The 20,776-nt window shown below is 36.1% G+C and overlaps 1 protein-coding gene across 2 annotated transcripts in view; it reads right to left on the reverse strand.

Moving 5' to 3' along the window:
* LOC118274558 (solute carrier organic anion transporter family member 4A1) overlaps positions 1-20,776 on the reverse strand; it is a 54,091-nt gene that overhangs the window by 11,116 nt on the left and 22,199 nt on the right. The window lies entirely within an intron of this gene.

Raw genomic sequence — 20,776 nt, forward strand, 5'->3', positions numbered from 1 at the left:
GCAGTGTGCGCGCGCCCGACTACACTAGAACTAGTAGAGCTTTTCTCCATTAATTTACGTGAGTAAACCGCGATTTTTAGTTAACTTATTAGGTAATATAATTTTATAAGGATGGTCTTCTCCATTAGACAAGATTAAACTTTGAAACTGGATCGATTAGTTCTAGAAATACCAGTTTAAATACTAGAGACTGACATTTCGAGTTTGTATAAAAATATAATTAGATAGGCAATCAAATATGCGCGCAACAAAAAATCAAATCAATTTCCCATCACTAGGCACGGTTTTCAAAAATAGTCGGACAGAAATAACCGGTTGCGCTGGCCGTTCACGTTTGTCGATTAAAGTTTCATGTTGCATTTCGTATCCGGGCCGGACGGTGACGGACGGCCGGCCGAACGGTCCGTATTAACTGCTATAGACACACGTCGTTATCCATTATATCCCTATTTGTTTTATTAGGGTAAATCTAGATGCCATTTTGTATTTATTCGGATTTCTGCTGCGTTGCTGAACAGACGATGAGTCTATTTACGTCTAAATAGACGCAAATCTTTCTGTTGCTGAATGTATTTGATGATGTTGCCAACTCTCGCAAATATTTGTCCCTGAAGTATAAGTCCTAAATCCCCCCAAAATTGATGACAATACCTATTATATTTATTTAATAAATAAAAAACACGTAATCGTGAGACACGTCCTAAAATTCACAACTTAAAAATACAACATTAAAAATTCCGCTCCATTAGTTTACCCCCTGATTTTGGGTAAGCCCCTAAGTTGGCCACCCTGCAATGTTAACGAAATCACATGAATGGTATCAATTGTCAGGGAGTATGTTTGTTCATCAAATATTTGTGGTAGATAAACAAAGTAGGTGAAATGTGGATCGCGTCGCCAAATATGTCGAATGTCAATCTTATCTGGAAGACGTAATGTTTAGTTTAATGTAGATACATTCCACCGTTACCCACCGGGGAATAGAAGCGTGAACACTTCGCTTACTGTAACCAAGTCTCCATTATTTATTTTTATAACATCACGCCTGCTTTTCCCTTGAGAACATAAGCAGAAGCAAGAGTGTTTTCCACAGTTACTTTTCCCCAAAATAATTTAGTCAACATAAACAAACAATCGAATGTGTTTAGAAGATAGAAATCAAATTTAACTTTTATGTAATCGGAATGCCATCAGATGATTACCAAAATGTACATTACTCGTACAAAATCCATTAAATATACAATAATATTATGATATGTTATAATTATAACTTAAAAATATATCTGGCCCCATATCCCCGTATGGGTATAGGTAATCACATCCTGCAATTTCATATAACCTTCATGATACACTACCTACTTACTGACTGATGGTTTCAGTAAATTGTGTAACTTTTCCAATTTATAGATGGTCAGTGAAGATAAACAGAGTCACGTTGGAAAACTTGTGTTATCAGTGTCAAAGTTATTATGAAGTTGTTACTGTCGCGTCAGTAGAACTAGGCTGAAGTTTGTTGATCAGTGTAATCGATACTGCTGGCTGCTAGTTTGCCGACTGGTCAAAATATTTGATACATTATATTTTTTCTTGTACTATATTTTTGTGTAGTATAAACTACTACTTTATATTTTGATACTTATTCGAGCAATTTTATAGTCATCTATTGTGCTATCAAATCGACGTTAGGCCGATTAAAATGAATATGTAGGTAAATCGAATGAAACAGATTGTTAACATACATAAATAAACTTATGAAAACTACAACACCAGAGTCGTAATATTATGTCAATAAATTAAATAGTGTAAGATGCTTCTAAGATTATTTAAACCACTGACTAACGGTAAAGGAAAACATCGTGAGGACTAGGCTTATAATTTTTGATTATAAGTATGAAATCGCCAACCCGCATTGGGCAAGCATGGCGATTAATGCTCAAACCTTCTCCGTGAGAGAAGAGGCCTTTGGTCAGCAGTGGCCACTTATAGGCTGTTGATGATGATGATGCTTCTGTCCAACTCTCAAGAGAAATCTAAGCGTGATGATATGATAACAAAGTTGAATGCTCCCATCATCTATTTTGAATAATAAATTACCAATAAGTAGCTAAGTAATGCTTTACAGAATTCCTATTCAGGTAGAGGCTAACACAATTTCATTTCTTTACACATTTCCATCATAATTCCCTTAAAAAGCCCGTTTATTCAGAAGTGTGTTAATAAAATTTATTATAACGCTTTTACCGAGGGTACGGCATAAACAGGGGGTAAGCAGAGACCGTTTAGATGCGTCACTTTCATGCGACGTCACGTCCGGTCCCGAAAATATTGTGTAGGGCCGTGCTACACTGGGATTATGAACATCTGAGTCTTTAATGGGGTATTTGGACATACTCGTTGAGGGATAACCAATTAAATAATGGTGAGGAGGTTAGGTGTAAATTCGGAGATGTTAAAAAAATTTTGAGTGTCTTTTGTTTTCTGTATCCCATGATAAAGATGTTTTTTTTTTTTTTATGGTATAAGCTTCCATGGACACCTAAAATGCTAGAGGCGTTATAAGTGCATTGCCAACCTTTTAGGGTTTAGGAATTTAAGGTATTTTGAGCAATCGGGGATTTGGAAGGTAATTACGCCTCCTCTAACCCCACTCACATAACGCAAGCATTGTTTCACGTCGGCTTTCTGTGAGGCCGTTGTAGCACTCCGGTCGAGCTGGACCATTCGAGCCGAAGCATGGCTTTCCCACGCGATGACGATATAGTGTATTATAATTTTTAGCTATGCATGATCCCATATTTCATCGTGTATTTCAGTTACAAAACGTTCACTTTTGAACATAGATAGGTACTTATTATAGGCATCATTTCTACCAATCAGAAACTTCGCAACACACACAAATTATGTTTAATAATTGTTCTATAACAAAAACTCTTTTATTGCTTCGGAAACGGTTAAGCAATTAAAAAGATTCATTAACGGGAAAAAATATGTTAATTTGAGGTAAAATTAAACTACAAAGTAACTGGTTTACGTGTAAATAATTAACTATTGTATGTGTGTGTGAGTGGGTAGTTATAGTTAGTGTCATAACAAGGAGTTGTAAGGTGAACGACTTTACATTGAAAGAAAAAATATGATATTTGCATCACTAAATAGCATAAAAAGAACTGATATTTAAGTATGTTAAGAACTGCTATTTATGTTAAATATGCTACCAGTTATTTCTATTGATATTTTCTTGTAGAAATTAACGGTTTTTACATATACTTGTACTGGTTTTGTTTGTGTTTCTAAGTTCTATTTATTTGTATACAATAGGTACACAAAACTGTTATACTACGGTTTACCGATATGTTTTTTTATGTCTGTGACCGATGTCCTTTTGTTTTCATAAGACGATAGATATTCCTAGAAGGTATTTATTTAGACTCCTTAAAAAATAACTCACAGAAAAACCCGAAATCGTCTTAGTAATACTTTTTTTTACCTCTAGAACGAACCTTTGATTTATCAGTAAAAAAAAAAAATCATGAATATGTAGTACTTACTTAGTCTATCAAGAAAATTAATCTTCTTATGTGTTGATCATGGAAATGTTAGTGTGTGAGTGACTGAGTGTATAATAATAATAAATCTTTATTTGCAGAAACATGGTACAACAAAGATAGTAACAGTATTATTAGTAGCTATCACATCTCGCCTTCAGTAAACATGCGAAAACTTAAAGTATAAAGCTAATATAAAATTTAGTTTCTATACTTAAAATATTCTTGTTGGCCCGGTCCGGAGCTGCGGACAACGTAACCGGTTACCGGGGCTCCGGCTCAAAGCAGGAGAAGGAAGGGGGTGGTTTTTAGTCAGTAAGAGTCTGACACTCCCTCCCGCCTCTACCAGGGCGGGAGAAACCATTGGATGATTCCCCCCTTAAAAAAAGGGTGTGTTTTATAAATCCCATCTACTTAGCATCGTAAACAAAACATGGGAACTTAAACCATATCTTTTGTATAACCAATTTCTATCATTTGTGCCAAGTATGCCACCAGCCTAACACTTTACAAAGATTTCCCGGATGAATGGCTAATAACAAAACCAAGCAGTGTGCCTACTCCGCTCATCTAGTTCGGCGTGATTAATAGGTTCCATGGAGAAGTGCAGCATCACGCCAAGTGGGTACAACGCAGTTTTAATTAAACGAGAGCTTTTCAAAGAAATTTACGTGAGAAGCCATATTATTGTTGATGGCTGAAGATGATGTATAGGTAGCTGTTGGAAACTCGGTACTGCATTGTTAGTTCAGTCATTAAGTGGGTGTAAAAGCGAATAAAAGCGTTACAAGATTTTGCTAATTTATCTTTTTTGAGTGAGTAGAAATGTTATTGGGCCTACGTAGGTACCTACGTATATGGGATTGTATTTTCAACACTTTAAGATTCTTACACTAATAGAATAAGAATAAACAGCTTTAACAAGTCCTGCGTTTAATCGTAAATCCTGGATCGTGCTTATAAGTCCGGAATTATAAGTCTGCACAATCTAAGAAGTCAAATCTGACATGCCTTAAACAAGTGATGTATAATCCTAATCTATAATTGATCGGTCCGGCTGTTTATGTAAAATATGATAGGTATCTATCTAGCAATCACATCACAAATCTACTCATATCTATCTCTATATCCCACACAACAATCGATTACAATAAAAGTCCCGACTCGACTCATATCGATTGTACCGCATCCATTCCCGATATTAAAATGCATCTTTGCAATGACGAATAATCCTTTGATAATCCGATTATATAGGATGACATGCGTGGTCAGACTCGACGGTAGGAATCATACGAATTTATTTTAAATTCAATGAAAAATGGATCAACTCGTTATTGATATTGAACATGCATTTTTATTATGCAGCTCTTGTTGGATGCTGGTTTATCAATTACTTAGTGATAGTATAGTAAAAAGTATGAAATGATAAAATTAAATAAGTCCATTAGTAATATTAGTAATGAAAGAATCCTAAAGATCGAACTCAGTACGTGTTATTGAGCTGCAAAGAGCAGGATAAAACGGGATGGTTTTTAGTCAGTATCAGAGTCTGAACTCCCTCTTGCCTCGTGGCCAATAATGATATTCCCCCTTTAAAAAAGTGGCGTATAGAGAAGCGTGTGTCCAGTAACAAAGGATAAAAACAAACTAATGAAAGAATTAAGTATCATTATAAAAACAGCTAAGTAAATTTTATTAGTTCTCGCTTAATCCTAGTAACTAGTACCCTTAGTATGAGTTTGCTTTGCATTTGAAAACGAAAGATTTCCCGGCGCGAATGAAGCAACCAATCAGACAACACGCTCTGGTTTCATTCTCGATAAATGCCAAACAAACTTGTGTTATACCCTCTAGCGGCGTAGGTATTTCTACTATCCGCTATATAGCCAACAATTCGATTGCGCAAGAGTGACAACAGCAAAAGTAGAAGGAAATGACTGATTATGTCGCTATGGACAGTTTAATGATCCATCATTAGATCATTACTTATTGCATACTCACTACTATATGGACACTTACCTACATACATGGGCATGGATTGTGGTAGCTTTAAAATGCCATCTTCCATGCAACTTCAGACGAAATAGTCGTTCCTTTGATAATCCGGATTATATAGGGACAATGCGTGGCCTCTACGCAACTCAAGACGGTAAAAGGAGATCGTACGAATTTATTTTAAATTCATTGAAAAATGGATCTTAACTCGTTACATTGATACTTGAACATGCATTTTACAATATGTCTTGCAGTGCTTCATTTGTTGGATGTAATTGGTTTATCATTTGAAGATCTTAGTGATGTTTCGTCGGGGCATGATTCATGTTCGAATATCGTATTACTGTATAATATTTAAGACCAAATGATACTATGGTCCATTAGTGATTTGATTTGATTTGATTTGAATAATCTAACGAATGACTACGTCATTTTCGAACTGGCTGAAAGCCGATCTTGTGTCATCGAATTCCTCAAATAGTTTTAATGATTTTAACTCGAAAAACTCGTTTCAGCAGCGCAATATAGGTGTGGTGGCAATAATTCTCAGGAATTTCGATAGTGGGGTAAACTTCGGTTAATTTTTTTTCTATTATGATTTCAGCAAGATAATGTCGACAAACGAATGAACATATTAAGTTCTTCGTACAAGGTCCAATATCACATGATTCTCCTACTGTCGTATAGATATTTGCAAGTCGCTGCATCGTTTCAAAAGTTCACTATCACTAATTTCCTTTAATCTTTTTGTATTATACATGAAACCAAATATGCTCTCATGGTGTTTAAGTGCCTCAAACCTAGGATGACAGCTTGCGCGCACGTTGTCGACAATAACATAAAAATAGTTTATTTTGAAAATCTCTTCCGCATTCAATTCATGAACTTCATCTTTCCCTTCATAATCAAAATGCCTTTTTTTACGTCGTCTTCTGACTTCTTTAAACTGTCTGTCAATCTCATTTTTCCTCTCTCTCGCTGTTACAAGAGATGACTGAAAACCATTTTCTCGATAATTATCGAGCCAATTTGTGAATGGTAAGTAGGTGTTGTTAGCCACATCTATGTATATACAATGTGATAGGGGTGAGACCTAACCCGTTAATGAGTACTACTTACATCTAATTTTATCGACAAACAAATAATATGGGGGTTGAACCCCTAATTGAAAATATTGAAAAATAGTGATTGATTCACAAATGATTTTTTTCTCACCGAAACATTATCAAACATATGAAAAAAGTAATGAGTTAGTTAGCCAAGGTTATTAGCTACCGTTTGTCGTTTTTTTTTGTTTCTACGACGCATACAACCTTTGATATTAAAGAAAATATTAAAATAGCCATAACTTTTAGGGGAGGGGATTAAAATAGCCATTACTTAGGGTGATTCGACCACTTCGACCCCCGACTTTTGTCGATAAAATTAGATGTAGTACTCAGCCTTAACGGGTTAGAAGTCTCAACCCTATCACATTGTATATGTGTGATTGTGAGACAAGCGTCACTTTTAGATTTAGTAAAGTTAGTAAAATATAATAGTTTTAATTAAAAATTTTAGTCTTTGCAAACATCAATTTTAAAATGTATCATCCTGTATTTGAATTTTGCAAATCTTTCAAAGTAAAAGTCTTTTAAAACTCAAATTTTTTTATTTGTATAACTTTAGTATCTCGTCAAACTAACAAGTACCTAAACCAAACACCAGACCTACTTTCGCATCATAACTTTTTACGAAGGACAAAGGGCCTCGCAAAGACCTGCCGCCCGGAGCCTCGCAATGGGTAAGGCCGCCGCTGTTTTTAATCATCTGCTATCTTTCACATATTAGTATAATCGAAGAATAAGGCATCTCTTCTATTTTTTTTATCATTCTAACTGTAACTTTTGTCCAAGAATCGTATCTTAGTTATCAATCTCTCCCATGGTGACCGTAGCGTAGCGGTTTTCCTTTTCAATAAATTTTCAAATACCACCATCAATTTCACCTCGAGGTAAGCATTTAGTAGCCCACATTAATACTATTTAGTAGGAATTACAAAGAAAAGTCGCAAAGTACAGTAATATGTCCGTTTGCAATCCAAACTAATGTTGGGTATTACCGGGACTCGGTGGAAATCCCGGAAAACAATGGGACTGTCCCGGAGTGGTCCCGGACGGCGCGTGATGTATGCTCGCTATGGCTACAGATTTGCTACGGCTCTTTATAATTTTATCTTAAAAAGGACAGAAGGAAAGAAACGTTATAACATTTAAGTCCAAGAAAGAAAAAATGTGAACAAGTTTTTTTTTAATCATTATACTGTTACCTGATGCTTGTCTTGAACCGCATAGGACAGTGGATAAATTAAAAAGATAAATATTAATTTTATTATAACTTTCATGAAACTTACTATATTAATTATTTATTATGTTAGCAGTAGCAGCGCGACAATCGCGGCGTCGAATGCTGCTCATGAATATGAGCCTCTAGCATGGCTTGAAACTAGTCGAGTTCCTCATCAAACAGTTACGTGAGTCAACCGATAATATAATAATTAAAATACATTGAATCTTGAACAATGTAACAATAACTAATCACCCGACAAGTTGCCCGATAAACTTGGCAACACTTAAAAGAAGTGGGTAATGTAATCAGATCAAGTGATGTGGTTCACGGATGAGGTGGCTCAGTTCAGCCTGCACGGCGACTGAGCACGGTGGCACGCTGCACGGCGAGCATATGAGCGGCGTCAGACGAGCTCGTTTACCTGAAGCTAGGGCTATAGAAACAGCGGGAGACGTTTTCGAAGACAGTGATATTTTTAAGCTAATTGATTTATTCTCAAGTGTTTATTTCTTTTTCATGTTTTTCCGCTTTTTCCACATGTCATTAAGGTAGGTAAGTATCAGGGTTATAATGTAAGGTGGGGATGAAAAATTCGATATGAGAAAGATAAGATTTCAAGATATTGGGTCGTATTGCTTTATGTATCATGTATCTAATTTTGTGCTTTCATGATTCATTGTCTATCAATCAATCAATAACTTATTCGTACAAGAAAGTATCGATACTAATTTAATAAATTAGAAAATCCTAAAATACGGCGAACTATAAATTTTTTCTGCTACTACACTTTGCTTGTAATTATAGATTTTTCATTTTTAACACAAACATCCCAAGTTCTCGAAGACTTATCTCATACATCACTCGCGTATTTCGTAGCCCCACCCGGGTATGTTTATAATCAGTGTGGAGGGAGTGTCGTTGATTGCGGAGTAAATAACATGTAATTAGTTCCAAAGGATCAAGAACACTCGCTCTGCTAATTAACACGATTGTATGTCATATAATATTGTATTTAGCAAGACGCGGTAGTTATGGCCCTTCTATGACGTCACATTCCGTGACTTCTCACAAAACAAACTGTAGAAGTGTATTGTCATTTGTTTTTTGTTCACGAACCTTGAATAATGAAGTTCTCCGATTTCAGAGATTATAATTAAGGAACTGCATGACTTTGAAGTGCCCTATATAATAACTACAGTTTAAACGTTTTAAAATACAAAAGTAAGTGCTTAAAATGTTGTGTTTTTTTTGAATAATGTAATGAGTCATTCCATCATTCATAACAAACCTCATTTCAAACAAAGATAAAATTTCTCGACATTTAACATGATTTTGACCTTTCCTTGAATATTAGCTCTCTATTGATACTAACTCAATCCCAGCTTTTACCTACCTTATCACAAGCAAAAATTGTTTTGATTTGGTCCTAACTATGTATAAACGCTAATTAATCTCTAAAGGTAATCCTACAACAGAAACAGAAAAAGTGCAATAGCATCTGAATGCAATGAAATATAATTTAACAATGAATAGCCTGGAGACCTGGCGACTATCGGCCGTAGCCTGTAGGCTGTAGCCTGTAGGCTGCCGCGATATTAGCTGCCAGCTGCAGTCGCGTGCGGCGGACACTTTTAAACCGTTTGTGTCGCCAACCTCCACTCGATACTCCATCGGGAGCGATACAGTTGTGGTTACACTCGGAGTAAAAGTATTTTCGTTAAGTTTGAAAAGAAATTAAAATGTTGTCAGGTGTTGTGATTTTAAACAAATATAAACACATTCATGTAAAAGCTTTATAATTGGTTTACTTTTCACGGTCATTAAATTATTAAACTGCTTATACTCGTATCTAAAGTGAGGATAATGCGTTAATTTTAAAATATTTTGTTAAGGAAGTAGTAACCATTTCTTGAAAAACGCCTAACCTTCCAATATTCCAACTTCCTAAACGTAATTTGTAATTTTGTAGTCCATGTCAGGATCCAGACAGGCAAAATTCATTAATCCATTCATTATTTAGTTATTTTAAGGCGCAGTCAATTAAACCTTTAATAAATGTTAAAAAAGAACTTATCGCTCGCTCGCTCGCTTGCTCCCATTGTACCCCAAGCATTCACGGTTCGCTAGTCTCACACAAGCACTCGTCTTGTAGCAGGTTTATGATCGTGCTGGGTTCGAATACGTGTCGTACAATTCTATTAGTGAATGACCCTCCATCACCTTCTGACCTTGGAGTATCGCGTGTACCTGTGACGTCATTACGGATTGTGAATGTTCATTACCGGTACTGTCATTGGTTTTACATAGTAAGGGTTATACAAAGCTAATTAGCTCGCATATGTTTAGTTTAGTATTGAAACATTTATTAAAGGTGTAATTTATACTTAAGATTGTTTACGTTCGTTTTTAAGGACGAAATCTTGGATTCGATGGCAACAAGTATTGTTACCGGTGTTATGTGTCATAACTAACATAATTAACCTTTAAATCATAATCCCCTAAAGGCTGTTGAGGCACTTGTAACGCCTCTGGTGTTTCGGATATCCATGGGCGGCGGCAATTGCTACCATAAAAAAAACATTCACGTAACAGTTGACGCTCAACCATATCAACAATCTATCTATCTATCTACTTATTTTTGTTTTATAACCATAAATATCTTCCGAAGCTTCCTCGTCCTACCTAATCAAGTGTTGCTACAGTTGAACAAACAATATTTATGGAACAAGTTCATTGCGAATAAACATATTTGTTAACGGTTGAGCGGGTAATGTAGCACTCGAGTAGGTACGGGGTACGACACACCCCCCACTCGCGATAAGTCGCGATCACACGGCTCAGTGAGCACAATCGTAGTGGGAACTCCGCGAGTCGAACCCTGCACTTTATTAGTGTACATCAGGTATCAGCGCGATCGTCCAATATCCAATATATCCAGCAATATGTTCCGTGTACATCACAGAGTTTATTGCTTTGCGAACTACTCGGATTTTTCTTGACTTTACTTTATCTTAAGGTGTATTGTCGCGTGACAGGGCGCGGTGGAGTGGAAATAAGTGGTATTGTTTTGTTGATTGATTGTTTGTTTACTTATTATCGTAACATATCTTCTGAAATGTGAAAAACGCAAATACCAAGTAAGTGAGCCTCAAGTTCTGTGTGTATTTTGTGGTACAGGTGCATATGGTGGCCACCGGGGAAGTTTTAGTGAGGTAAAAATCCCACACTCCCTAGTCTTTTCCCCAAAAAGCTAGGCACCTTTTGAAGGTTTCCCCCGAAAATAAAAAAGTATGTATTCTGTCTTGTTTAGGCTTTCAAACTAATAACTAATTATGTCTTGTTCCTAACAAAACTAAATTGAATTCAGCAATTTTCATCAATGGCTATCTACTCTAACGATCTGTCACCTCCCATCCACATAAATGGTAGTATAACATCAACAGTCTGAACCTATTTGTTTACTAGGCTCGTTACCATCTAGTGTCATTGATCCTCACATGACAAGACATAATTTAATATTTTCTATATCATCTACAAAATCGAGCCCCATACTCAGAATGCCTTGTTTCACCAAATTGCATTCCTTCCTTCCTAAGTTTGTCGCAAGTTTGGGCGGCAGTAAGTTTTGGGCTCCCAGTAACAAGTTGCGGCAAGTTAGACCGGTACATTAGCCGCTAACACCTGTCTCCTGATAAATTGCCCGGGTAACTTACACCCAACTTGACACAACTTGTGCTCTTGCCATGCAACTTTATATTAACTGCATATTTCGCATACTTTGCTTATGATGGTGTTCTGGTTATTGAGGGAAGTGGAAGTATTTATATGCAACGACGGACATGTTTGTATATTTTATGCATATTATATAAAAATGTACTGTATAATAAAAACCTATGAACTTAAAGACCCATGTTGGGTGCCATTTAGCCACCGTTAACATTTTTTGTTTCATTCGAACTAAATTGTAACAGTCTGAAGACACAATTGACATCACAAATCGAAGTAGTTACCTACATTTCCTAACCCAGTAAAAGCAACGACTCTTAAAAACGGTCAACGACTACACATTACTAATTCATACACAGACTCGGCTGCTTCACCGCGCTTGTGTCAAAAGTTGTAACAAAATGATTAATTCGTCCATAGAATGTGATGGCGGCCGCGACCCCCACATTTTCATACTTGCCAACTTCATCCAACATGGTTGAATAATGCAAGTTATTAATCAAAACTTTGACACGTACATTAGACGCGGTAATTAGTTGCCACCTTGGCACCTTACGTCCCTACCTTTGCCCGAATTAATTAAAAAAGTTATGATGTCCTCTCCCTCTTTCACTCCGTGTACAAGGGATTATGTGGATTTTTTTGATGTAACCGAAAGTTTAATTTGCCACAGTTGAGCAAGGATTAGCGAGATTTTTGCTCCTGTAATTGAGTTTTCGTTTTTGTCTTTGACTTGTCGCTTATTTTGGGGTTTCAGAGATATCCTGTCATGATTAAAGTAACTTTTGTCATAAAGGATTCCCCTATATAGGTAAGTTTTTTTATTTACTTTATCATACTTATAATAATGTGGCAAATAGGAACGTACAACAATAATTTCATTATCTACTTCTTTTTTAAGGATAAATTATTTTATTTACGTAGTTAAATGAGAAACATTAATATTATAAAGCCCAACTATACCTACTAACAAATAAATCATATTAACTAAACAACTTAAAAATAGCTTAAAAGAAATAAAAACTAACTTAAGCGTCGAAAAACTAATATCCTCATTAGAGACGTATGGTGCCCAAAATTTATTTACCTACATTTGTTTTTATGAAATTTAATAAACCAACGAATGTTACCATAAAAACAACATGTTCCAAAGAATCTTAAGAATCAAGTGTACCTACAATCTAATCTAGCAAAAACAAATGAAATCGAGACAGAAGTTTCTCGCCAGTGGCAGTAAAGTTGTGCTAAGTTGGCTGCTCTCGGGCTCAGACTCCGAGCGCCAAGCCGAGCGGTTCCAACGACAACAGGTGTGCAGCGTGCCTCATTTAACTTTAGACATTTTTATAGCTTTCTAGTTTTAAACTCCAGCTTGCGGGAACTAGACGAGATCTATTTATTGCTTTCACTGATTAAGAGATGGTACAGACGGTGAGGTAGAGCTTGTGATTTCTTTTAGAATTTAGATTGTATAGGTATATTGATATGCCAATACACTCATGCCTTATACTTTGCATGTTACTTTAAGCACGTGTAGCTATCATCTTTTCTTATGTGCATACCTACTTTCACCTTTTTTTACGATTTAAGCGTAACAGTGCCTCCCGAAACCGCTGCAACTCCTTTAAGCCATGATTCCTTGTAGATGAATATAAACATATGTACAAAACATTATGTAAATAAGCATATTACATAGTGCCTACTAGTTTAAAATAAATTGAATAAACGAATACAAAACAATAAAATAACCGCAACAGTAGCCGCGTAACGTAAAATATTCCAAAGTGCGCTCCCCCAATGGGGTGTGGCCACAAATCATGGGTTTTATAACATTTTCGCGGTGAGACCCGGCCGAGCATACAGGGCGCACTACGCATCGCGAGGACCGTTCACATTCGTAGGAAACAATATCAATGAAAAAGGACTTGTTTCACAATGTCTGGATAGCCGCTATGTATCAGATAACTTTGATTTATATGGACTTATATGAAGGTGGTGAAACAGGCGCTTAATATAATAATTTTACTTTTTATTGTGAACGAGATAATCTGCGTAAATAGATGTTATAGATTATTAAATTTAGAATCACTTATTCGTGTTACAATTTGCGATTAGCTATCTCCTCACAAAATCCTCGTTAGAGTTTGGCCCACGTTGGGCGCCAAATTATAGATTTACTTTACTGATAGTTTTACTAACATAATTATTTCCTAAGTCACTTCAAGAATTGTTTAGAATTGTCTATAATGACGATTGGTTGTATTCTAATTAACATACATTTACTTAGTCTGATCTTTGACATCTGTCTACAGTAGATAATTTTAGATACTAAAAAGAGAAGATTAAAAATTATTGTAGTAGTAGAGACACTTGTTGCCTCAACATAATTTTTTTATTTAATCTAATTTACCGCATTATCAACTGGTACTGTTACTAGTATGCAAATGTGAACGCGCCCTAACACATAGGAACGAGACTCAACCGTAGCTCGTAGGGGAGGGTGTATTATTGCATTCACTTAATAAGATTATTTTGGGCAATGGCATCCACAGTGCGGTGGAAATTATTGCGTTTTGTAAAGGTTAACGAAGACAAACGACTGCTTATTTTAATTTATCTTCCGAGGTAAGTAGGTGCTTGCTCTACCGTAAAAACAATGGGGACGTTACGTCTGCGAAAAATTTTGTTTTAAGTAAATTGTCTTGTATTTACTCAACATATAAAATATGTATGTATTTGTGTGTATTTAATTTAAATTTTTTATAAAATACCTTTTAGATTTTTAGGAAACAGAGAGTAAAGTTGCTTAAAAAAAGGGTGTTTATTGACATGTAAACATCAGGTGTGCGATGTAGGATTTTATGTAGGACAAAAGTTGTTGTATCTTGTCGATAGTCTATGTGCAACTTTTGTCATCTGTCATTGCCATGTGTCATGTGCCACAGATTTTAAGTGTTAATGATTATTGCAATTATAATTTATCTACATATCCTCATATCTTAGTCAATGTAAATATTTACTCAAATAATATAACCCAAGAATAAAACAGACACTATAATTTTTCTCAGGTAATGTACACTCTATCCAGACATCACCAAACATGGCGACAAGCGTTCAGCGTCTAGGGTCTAAAAAGCCCGGGTGTCGGTGTTCATAATAAAAGCAACAGCGTGCACCTGTTGGCGACGCCAGCGCCATAACTCCTCGCACACCGCGCACAACTTAATGCAGATTTATGGGGAACTTAGTTTTTTACGAAGATATCTGACTGTCCAGTGTACTAGAAGCATTTGGAAATTGGAAGTATGGACAGTTCAAAAAGCTAAAAGAATGGCTTTTTGCAGGCAATTCAGTACCCTTAGTACGAGTTTGTTTTAACTTTAAAGAAATCGAAACTAGACCGCGTTCGGCGCTCTGATTGGTTGGTTCATTCGCACCGGCCAATCAGAACGCCGAACGCGCTGTCGTTTGGTTTTCGTTTAATGTAAAGCAAACTCGTACTAAGGGTACTGTAGTATTTAAAGCGGATTATCGAAGTGCGCGTGACCCATATTGGTGTTATGAACGCCATCGCCAATTCGTCATAAGGGTCATAATCATAATTAACATTGCAATTATTATGCAAAATAGCAATAACATAGCACTTATTAGTTTTTGTTTAAAGGCCGCTAAAAGTCAATGACCTCTTGTGAGGAGATTTTCGCTCAAAATCACCAAAAACAATGGTTCAGATCCAGTTACTTTACATATTTACATCTGTGTCAATGTGGTACGGTGTCAGGTTCCACCAGTAATGGCTTCTGAATAGCACACTACTGTTGCTCTTGTTTATACGAGTAATACCAAACTTTTTACTGACAGCACATGAAATTACCCCAAAATGTCAAAAAAGCATAACGGACTTTCAACTTTGTTGCGAGAGTTATAAAGTTGAAAATTCATTGAAGTTAGTTAAGGATAGGTCGATGTGCTGTTGGTTCAGTGTACCTACACATATATTTTGTTCCTACGTGTTGTATCACATATGCTGCCCATGCTCCATGGCTGTGCCAGCTACGCGTTTTATGGAGTGTCAACTTTATAGTAATTGTCCAGCTTTTCGCTTGGCTAGCTTTCATATTTAAAAATGTTAATGGTAATGGTTTTAAAGTTATGCTGCTTTATTTTGGAAGGGTAGTCTTATTTTCTAGTGGAAAGCATTAGACGGAGTTACTAAGTAGCTACTAATAATGGATCATAAGTTTTGTACGTACTAGCTATTTCTGCGTGGTTTTACCCGCTCTGTTAGGCTCCTATTAGTCGTAGCGTTATGTTTTATAGCCTGTAACTTTCTTCGATAAATGGAATAATAAATGTATAAATTAATGGTACATATTTAATTATTATTTTTGTGTTGGATACAACACATTTTGAAATTATACAACAAATAATTTTGAAACAATTTTCGCTCTATATTTGCGAACAAATACTACTACTATTACCACTACACACATAAGTTGACTATTTTGATAAAAATCCTTATTTAAACATTGTGTAAAAAGTTAATTTTCTGTAACGACCGCGGTGCGATCACGTGCCCATAATTTGTTGCTATCTTCACGAATCAATGGACAAACAAACAAATGCAATACGGAATGAATATGCGTGCACAGCTAATGAGGTAGCTCAGGTGTTATTGTGTTTTCCATATTTTCCTTTATTTTTTTACTTGAAAACGATTAAAATTACGAGCTAAGCTAAGTATTGTATTGTTTGTCGCAGTTTATGTGATGTTTGTGTTATTAAGTATGTAATTTTATGTTCACCAATATTGCTAGTGATTATTTAGTACAAATACTAAGTCTTTACATATCAAATGAGCTTCTCATTTACTATATTAATAAATTATTTTTAAAAAATTGTCCCACGTTAGGATTTTCTCCTGTGTTGTGGGTGCATTTACAAACATACAAGTTCACATACACATGATACAAAATTGTGCATCCCACAAAGAGTTGCTCCGTGCGGGAATCGAACCCGCTACACATTGCCCGGCAGTCGGATGCCCAGCCACCGCATCAACCGTGTAGCGGTATACCTACACATATAGGTGTAAGAATATAATTTCCGGCAACAAGGACGAAATAGATACCTAAAATTTTGATCCCTAAAAACATAAGATACAAAAAAATATCGTGAAAAAGAGCATCTCTCCCAAACCAAAAGCTCATTTAAAATCCGCACCTAACAACGTTTATACAGAAGTGAGAGAGCCGAGGAAAATGTAATGCATTCCCATTTGTTTCCCGCATTTAAGGAGCCGGCGGTGAACCAACAATATTAACACTTCCCAGGTATTCTCCCCTGGCTTTTAACCTTTTTTCTCCAAAATAACTATGGAGTTTTTGCATGGTACGTCGGGCTATGTTACAAGTCATAAGCGTTTGCGTGAGAAGAATTATGAACAAGTTGAATGACTGGGCTGCTTGTAAACATGTAGCTCATTGTGTATCTTCTTAATTTTGATTATGAATATTTGAATATTACTAAACGCAACGTAACGTGTCACCACTGCCTGGCTACTTTCGGGGCAGGCAGAGATGCACATTACGGCATGTAATGCCGCTATACAATGTCTACTTTTTACCATTTGTGTTATAAGTCCCATGTAATAGGGGGTGAGCCTATTGCCATATACTAGACACAATTCCAGACTCCGTACTACCACTGACAAATTTTCGAAAAACCGAAAAAAGCCCAGTAATACTATGCCCGACCTGGGAATCGAACCCGAGACCCTTTGTCCAGCAGTCGCACTTGCGACCACTTGACCAATGAGGCAGTCGGTCAGTATGAGAATGTTAGTAAAATACTTAAAAACTGATCTCTTCTAGATATAGCACATATTTATGACAGATTATTTCTCTGGTAGCTTTTATTTAGGCACCGAAGATGCCATCTTATTTTTTCACTACTGAACTCGCTACACCCCACAACTTGAGGCCTCCAGTTAATTTTGTGAGCGAATCGCCGTGTAAATCTAGTTATCCGCCCCCAGTGGGCAGAGTTTGTGTTTTTTATATTAATTAATGTATTTTATTATTTCATTAACCCCTTTTCCTTATTTGTTTGGGGTTGAACAGAGGCTTCCTGTGGAACTTAAGTGTTTTTGTTGGGCATCCACCAACGACGTAATGTCATTATTATTTTCTAAGTAAATGCGTATTTTAAGCTACGTTTTTCAATGTTTCTGAACATAATTCTTGCTTTCCTTTCAACATTAATATCTTTTAAATGGTATGGTATTTTGACTGTATCTTTGCTACTAGTCATGTTCTAGGTTCGAAGTGTATCGAATTCTATTAAACCATAAAATGTTGATGTAATGTGTCGCGTACAATCCAAGGTGATGTGATGTTGCAACACAGCGGGCTACCGTGACTATCGACACGATTTTCTTATACATAAGTTATAGTACCTTACAAAATGCTTAGGTACGTAAAACTTTGGCTATAGGATGAAATAGTGTACCAAATGTGTAGATAACTTCCTATAAGGTAGGCTTTACAATCAAGCAAATTGCATACACTCGGTTTGGCATTCAGTCGATGTCGACGTTTAAAAGATTATTCCTTTACCTATTCTCTCACCTAAAAAATATTTTTATTAATTTCATGTTTAAATCATAGTGGGACGACGAAAAAAAGAATTAAAAGAACTTAGTCTTAAGACTAACAAGGTAAGTTCCAGCACTTAATTCTGCCAAAATGTAATAAAGCCCTACACGTAGGTACTTACCAAGTAATCATATTTAACACACGAGTGAGAGTTCAAATGCTTCCACCTAATTAAATGAAACTCTAATACATTGAGTAAGGCCCCGTAACCCACTCCTCTCAATTAGCCATGACAATCAGACACACATGGCGAGGTAGCTCCGTTAATTAATTTAATTATTACTTCATAATGGCCTCTATGGCTTCACTACCCCTATTACTGAGAGATGTCATAATTGCATCCTGTAGGGAACCGTTCCCTAATATTTTGGGCTTTCTACTCTGTCTTACCTGTTGTTTAACTTCTTGTATATGTGTTCTTGTGTTACTTTCGGTATATAAGACAATAATAGAAAATACACCGTGTGTCGCGTGGATCTGCGTTTCTGCACACGACGATTGGTACAATGGGGAAGTATGACTACCAAAAAGCATGAAACCACCAAAGCAAGTGTCTTGATATAGTGGTAACATGAATCATACTGTACATTACTAAAAAAAATAAAGTCCTAACACCTTAAATGCAGGCCATAAAAAAGTACACTTAAAAATCCCGATTCGAAAGACGATGGGCTACCCATCGTCGTTCTTAAAGATTTCAGATTTTACTACGCTTGGTAGACTATTCCTAGAAACTAGCCAATCACAAACAAACATAGGATAACCACTCGCTTCTCGTTTTACCAACACAATAACAAATACAAAAACTACTACGGAAGAACATAAACATTTTTATACTAGAAACAGTATTATGTTGTCGGAAGCCCGCCTCGTATGGAAAGTGTGTGATTCTCGATCGCAGCGCAGTTTCTCAGATGTTCATGTTAAGTGCGTGTGCTTTCTAATGCTCGTATTGTCTAGATCATTGGGCAGCCATTTGCATAGATTAATATCTCACTTGTAATGAGTAAGTGCGAGTAATGCGTCGCTAGCGAGAGATACTTCTTTGGATGAATATTTTTGCGTGTGTCGAGGTATGTGCTCTGTAGTTTGATGTTTGTTTTCTTTTTTTATGGTGAAGGCAAACGTACTGACGAATCACCTGATGGTAAACAATCGGTGGCAACCATGGACACGAAAGAGGTTACAAGTGCCTTTTTTTGTTATAACTTTGGAAAAAAAGTTGTTCCATACTAGGATTTTCTCTAGTGTCGTGAGTGCGTTTAAAAACATACAAGCTCACATGCACATTACACCCAGATCCGAAAACAACAATTTGTGAATCACACAAAAGTTGCTACGTACTGGAATCGAATCAAGATTTAGGCTTATTAATGCCACAGTGAAATCAACAAAGATCAAACTAGAGGCCAGAACTAAGTTTAAAACTGGAACAAGACATATTAATAGCAAATAGCACTTTTAAACCAACTTAATTAAAATACAATAAACATCTGAATGCTGGGAATAGGTGACCTGGAAATATGCCAGTCCACATTGAGAGCTGGGCCGACTGTACAATACAATATTAATAGTTAGGCCCACTGTCCAATGTGTGGGAAAGTAAATGCTATACTGATCCTATAATGATCCAATAATGATCCCTCTTATAATGATCACACTGTATCGTACATAATCCTTGTTAAGTCCTGTTTATTATATTGGTATTGTTTTGGATTAATTATTCGTTATTTACTATAATATATTGTTTTATACACAAATAAGAGATAAACATCATAATTACAGAAATGAATTAGTATTACATGGACAATAACAGTTTGTTTCGATGATCGCAAGTCGGAAGCTTCTAAGACTTAATTTAAGTGACTTTTCTTACTCTCTTATCACGGTTGGACTGCACGGTTGGCGCGGTGGCTGGGCAATTGGCTGTCGTTTAACGTGTAGCGGGTTTGATTCCCACATGGAGCAACTCTTTGTGTGATCCACAAATTGTTGTTTCGAGTCTAGATATGCTTATGAAATTGTATGTTTATAAACGCAGTCACGACACAGGAGAAAATCAAGCGTAGTGGGCAAAAATCCTTATCTACATATTATATTTTGTTTTTATTAAAGCTATGAGATGACCTTTAAAATCTAAACTAACCTCATTAGACCAATAAACCTGCCAATCAAAACTGAACTTAATCACAACTAATACAGTTACTAAAATCGAATACAAATGGCTAATTAGGTGGCTCATTATTGAAATATCTCTCACACTTGTGCACTAAAAAGATCTCTAATGTGATAGACGTAAGGTCAAAGTCCAGTGCTGATTGTTGTGCAGCTATTGTTTTAAACAATGAGTAATATAACTCCGGCCTGTGACCATAACTTGTAACTTACTGTGTGACGTCACTGACATACTGACGAAAATGCTTAGTTAATTCGTGTGTGGTAGACGGGAAAAAAGTAGTTTTTCTTGTTGTTGTTTGAGATAGACTAGCTGCTCTGGTAATCCGTCATTTTAATTCCTTTCATTTTCTT

Source organism: Spodoptera frugiperda, chromosome 15, assembly GCF_023101765.2.
Source record: "Spodoptera frugiperda isolate SF20-4 chromosome 15, AGI-APGP_CSIRO_Sfru_2.0, whole genome shotgun sequence".
NCBI lineage: Eukaryota > Metazoa > Arthropoda > Insecta > Lepidoptera > Noctuidae > Spodoptera > Spodoptera frugiperda.